The sequence below is a fragment of the Neofelis nebulosa genome, chromosome 1 (genome assembly GCF_028018385.1).
Source record: "Neofelis nebulosa isolate mNeoNeb1 chromosome 1, mNeoNeb1.pri, whole genome shotgun sequence".
Classification (NCBI taxonomy): Eukaryota; Metazoa; Chordata; class Mammalia; order Carnivora; family Felidae; genus Neofelis; species Neofelis nebulosa.
The window spans coordinates 239,061,911-239,067,260 of record NC_080782.1 but is presented as its reverse complement, the minus strand read 5'-3'; the positions used below and the strand labels follow the sequence as shown (position 1 = coordinate 239,067,260).

The 5,350-nt window shown below is 48.8% G+C and overlaps 1 long non-coding RNA gene across 3 annotated transcripts; it reads right to left on the bottom strand.

Annotated features, from left to right (window-relative positions):
* Window positions 1–260: 260 nt before the first annotated feature.
* On the bottom strand, window positions 261–4,137 carry LOC131488183 (uncharacterized). Of its 3 annotated transcripts, none has more exons than XR_009250113.1 (3): window positions 2,331–4,136; window positions 2,055–2,251; window positions 261–550 (listed from the first exon to the last, which is right to left on the bottom strand). It is a non-coding gene; the product is annotated as an uncharacterized LOC131488183 (long non-coding RNA). The 3 variants fall into 3 exon arrangements; XR_009250112.1 differs by having other exon boundaries at window positions 3,577–4,136; XR_009250111.1 differs by having other exon boundaries at window positions 2,055–4,137.
* Window positions 4,138–5,350: the final 1,213 nt, after the last annotated feature.

Genomic DNA, 5,350 nt, shown 5'->3' with positions numbered 1-5,350 from the left:
ACTCCCAGCTCCCTTCGTTTCCTTTAGCCTTCTTCTGTGGAGAGAACATTTTCTGGCTAAAGCAATTACATTTAGGGGCGCCTGGGTGACTCCGTCGGTTAAGCGTCCGACTTGGGCTCAGGTCATGATCTCACCGTCCTTGAGTTTGAACCTCGCGTCAGGCTCTCTGTTGTCAGCGCAGAACCCACTTTGAATCCTCTGTCTCCTTCTCTTTCTGCCCCTCCTCCCCTCAAAAGTAAATATTACATTTTTTTTTAAAAAAAGCAAATACAATTAGCAAATGTTTGAAACGGACTTAAGTTAGTGCTGACTGCGGTTATTGCCACCTCTAGACTGCCTCCATTAGCATTTGTTGAGTGTCTAGTGTGTGCTGGGGACTGTCATGAATAATCTATGACACTGCCCTCGAGAGCAACCAGGAGACTCCCCAGTGTGAGCCTTAGTTCAATGTGAAACTCTCCAGCCAAATGGCCTCACGGCACCTTTGTTTCCTCCCAGGTGCTCGGCCAGTATGATCAGCCCTCCGCAGCTTAAGTGTTCTTTTTTCTTCCTTTGGAAAAAAAAAAAAAAAAAATCTATGTTTTCCTCCATGATGGGTTAATCCCCAAACAGCCAGGCTTACTTCAGTCCCAGATCCTAACCGCCTACTGGGTTTTCTGCGTGGGCTTCAGTTTCAGTCCCTGATCCGGCTTCACGCAGCTTTCATTTATGTTTCATTTCCATCCACCACAACAAGGTTACTTTTTTCAAAAGAGAGAAATCTCAGCAGATGTATTCATTCTGAAATGTTTCCTGGACACACACCAGTGAGCTCATTAGCCCAGGCTAACCATGAGGTTTACCCTCCCCCTCCCTGCCTCTTTTTTTCTTCTTCGTCGTCGTCTTTTTTTTTTTTTTTTTTTTTTTAATTTTGCAGCAGAGAGCAAGATCATATGGTCCCCTAGCAGCTCCTTCCTGTATGTGCAGGGAGTAGTGACTGAAATCACCCTCAAGAAGGAGGGCTGTGCTCTCTAAACATGCATACTTCGGAGTATCTGCTTTTGTTTAGCGAAGACTGAAGCTCAAAAGGGAAATTTCTAGGTCAGCTGTACTTTGCTCTAATAAAGGGAAAGTCTAGCCAAAAAGAACAGCAAAACTCCGGCCTCAGCTTTTTGGAGTGTCTTGTCTGATTACCCAATTATTATATTACAACTCAGATTAGGAAGGGATTAGCCCCCGAGGTCGGACAGATGGAGAACACTATTAAAATACCCCATGTGGGGTTTCAGAGTGGGTAGCAAAGTGACCACCTGTCCCTGTTTCTTGGGTCAGTCTGTCCTCATTTAGAGTCCCAAGATCGCTGTCTTTGATGCCAGTGTGGAGAAGCTGAATAGCACAGGAAGCAAGATGGGCCCCTCTCCCCCAACTTCTGCCCCTCCTCTTTCTCTTTCCTTATCTTGTGCCCTGCCCTAGAATGACCTGGCAAGAAATGGTCAGCTGAATTGCAAGTGACTTTGGGGTTGTCATCTCTTAGGGCCCTTGGGAACAGGTCTGGGACATTGTATTAGTCAATAACAGACAGGAAGGTTTCCATCCCAGATCCCCTTTTCCTTTGTTAACTTCTGAATAGGCACCTCCTCCTTTCTCGAGCTTTTGTAATTCAGGGGCCACATTGGGCTGTTTCTTGAGCAGTGAAGGAAGGTCTGTCCTGTGTCTTTGTGCCTTTTCACCCCTGTGTTTGGGGAGATCGGGATGGTCTCTGTACCACCTTGCCGGGCAAGGAAGCCTAGTGGCTTGGGCTTTGGGTCCCAGGCTTGAATTCGCAGGCAGAAAGGTGCTCTAAGCGGTTCATTTAATAATTAATAAGCCACTTAGCTCTTCTGCTTCAAGTCTTTTATCTTACAGGAACGGCGATGCTGACCTCAGAAGGATGTGTTCAGAAACATTAATGGCTGATGAGAAAGCATTATGCCAAGTAAAATATGTTGGTAATCTCGACACTGTAATGATCTAGCCAGATGAGTACATCTTCCTAATGAATATATCTAGCTCAGGTCAATTCAGGAAAAGCATACCGAACACATAGAGCGGCTCCTTCCTCAAAGACTTGGCCCCAGCACGACAGAACATAGAATCTTAAAGTTGACAGGGTCATCAATACCCAAAGTCTACAGACAGCCACCATTCATGATCGGAATTCTCCAGGAAAGCGGGTTTCGCCACATCCAGAAGCAGCTTACCCCACGTTTGGACAATTCCATCACAGAGTTTTCTTGACAAAAAATAGAGTTGAATTACTTTATGTCTTCACAGCTTCTCCCCCTTAGTCCTGCTACTACTCTAGTACTGACCAGCTCAGACAGGCCGGGGATTATTCCACAGGGTTCTCACGCATTATTTCATCCCCACAATAATCACAGGGGGTTGGCTCCCCCGGTTAAGCAGAAAAGGAAACCGGGACAAAGAAGTAAAATGATTCGCTCAGATCTAATGGCTGGTAAACAGTGTGGCACCATAGTCTACCATTTTTTTTTTCATGTTTTTCATTGATTTTTTGAGAGAGAGCATAAGCAGGGGTGGGGCCGAGAGAGGGGGACAGAGGATCCAAAGCAGGCTCTGCGCAGACAGGGTGACAGCAGTGAGCCCGATGCGGGGCTCGAACTCGGGAACTGCAAGATCACGGCCTGGGCCAAGGTCGGACGCTCAATGGACTGAGCCACTCAGGCGCCCCCGTCGTCTACCTTCCTTATCACTCTTTCAGTTATCCACTCTGAGACGTAGCGGCTTCAAACGACGACCATTTATTTGCTCAGAATTTTGCGGCTCAGATGCTTTGTCAGGGCTTGCAGTGCGATGGCGGCTAGCACCGGACCCCAAAAGCGAGCATTTCAATCAGCAAAGCTGAAAACTGCATAACTGTTCAGGTCCAGCTTGAGAAGTTACATACCACCACCTCCACCAAATTCTATTGGTCAAAACAAGTCCCAGGGAAGCCCAGACTCAAGGGGAGGATGACTAAACTCGATGTCTTTGTTAAAGAGTGGCAAGATCATAGCGTGAAAAAACATGTGAAATGAGAGAGAGCATGGTGACCATCTGAGGAAACACCATCTACCAAACCCACCGCTTATTTCTTCTAGAAAATAAGTTCGCATGTACTTCCAAATGACGCCTCTTCTGGAAACTGCCTTTCGAGTATTCTCTGAGACTTAGGTTTTTCAGGCGAGCCTTTGGTTCTTGAACTGTCCCTTATCATCCTCGCCTTCTCCCGCCATGTACCCCACAATGTAATGGCACATCCCAGGGTATGCCTAGGCGGGTGCAGAGCAGAATGACCATGGCCTCGTGTCTGCTAGATGTGGATGTTGAATCAAGTGGGAGTTTTTGACTGCCACACGGCATCGCGTAGAAATTCTGGCCCCTGAAATTTGTAGTCCCTCACTCCGTGCCTGCACAGTTCTTTTGAGGGACCCAAGTTAAGTTCCATTTTGCAGAATCTGGCCTCGCACTCTGATTCGTCGGGCCTTTCTAGATCCTGATTTGGGGTTCCGCTGTCTTCACGCTCCTTCCCAAACCTACGTTTGACTCATGACTTACCTCTTCCTTCCACACCGGCTTCAAGCCACTGACAAGACTCCGGGCCCATTCAGGCACAAGAAGAGAGTGCTGAGGAACACCTCTGAAAAGACAACCCCTCTGAGCATTGACATCTCGCCATCGATCTGCAGCTCTGCAAGCCGGTGGGCGGATTTATTCAGGCAGCTGTGGATTCACCACCTCGTCCTGCTTTTCATCCAACCCACCTTTTTACACTTTGTCTCGGGAGGGTCAGAAGAACCACTGCCAGCACTTGAACCAGGTCCTGGAGACTCCCTCCTCTTTGCATTTCTCTGGTGATACTGGCAGCCAGAGAAACTAGGTCAGCCCGAGTTTTCTCACCGAGCCCCTGCTGACTCCTGGCGATCACAGCCTCCCCTTCTCAAATCATCCTGTTGACACCCCATGCTGGACTCTCTCCCACCTCCTCTGCCTCCTGCCTGTTTCTGAACAGCAGCGCACTGTTCACCCATTTACAGCCTTCCCTGTCCTCTGCAGAATTCCCCAGGGATCATCTCAGTGGTGCAGTCACCAAGCTAAATCGCAGCTCCCCCTAGAACCTGATCCTCTTAGGAATCTGGGTCAGGAGACGTAAAGCTGCCCACTGTTTTCAAGAAATGTGGGCTTCTCTGCTCCCCGCCAGTATGGATGGCATAGCACAGCCAGTGCAAGAAAGGCAGAGTGGACCTTCAGACTGCTTACGGTATGGTTCCAGGGGAGGCATGTCTGCTAATAACAATAATATAAAATTAACTACAGTCACTGCGTTTAGGGGGTGGAAGTGAGACATTGCAAGGTGCATAAGACACACGATTTCTTTTTTTTTTTTTTTTTTTTTTTTTTTTAATTTATTTTTGGGACAGAGAGAGACAGTGCATGAACGGGGGAGGGGCAGAGAGAGAGGGAGGCACAGAAGCGGAAACAGGCTCCAGGCTCCGAGCCATCAGCCCAGAGCCCGACGCGGGGCTCGAACTCACGGACCGCGAGATCGTGACCTGGCTGAAGTCGGACGCTTAACCGACTGCGCCACCCAGGCGCCCCAAGACACACGATTTCTACGTGGGCAGAAAAAAAAAGGTTCCTGGAGGCAGTGGCGTGTGGAATAATTCCTAAATAGCAGGTAAGTTCTGGCGAGAGCACAGAGACGGGCCTCTCACACGGCTGCCTGTTTGCAGACATTCGTGAAAACAACCAGGTGGCGATGAAACAGATTCCTTTAAAATGCTCGCGCCATTCGAGCTATAGGGCTTTCGGTGTCCGAGGAATGAATCCAAACACGACGTTATTCAAACTGTCATCTAAATGATGGTGTCCTTTAACGGAACACCGGGCCACCATCAAAAGACTGTTTGTGAACGTGAACCCGATATCAGCTCAGGGCCCGAGGAGGCCCTCCCCTTGTCTCTCAGATATCTGGTTAACACACCTCGATTCTCCACTCCACCCTTTGTGACAGTGCAATTCTTTCCCACTAACTGTGCAGATCGCCAAGAGCTTCCTTCCTCCCGAGCGCTTCTTTCCTGTCCAGGGCCGCCTCATTCAGCTTCCACTCCCCACAGGCATGTTGTGATTTGGGTGATTTCCCCTCGTTGAGAAGACCCGTCAAGGGGGCTCAGACCATGCAGCCCGGCTCCCTCTCGCCCTCACGCACTCGCTCCCTCAACTCCCTGCACCAATTGACAAAGTATGCCCCCTGCTCCTCCCCAGAGCTTTTTTCCCAATAATGGCCAATTTTTCCCTAAAAGGAATTCTATCCGTTGCTAAGAATATACAT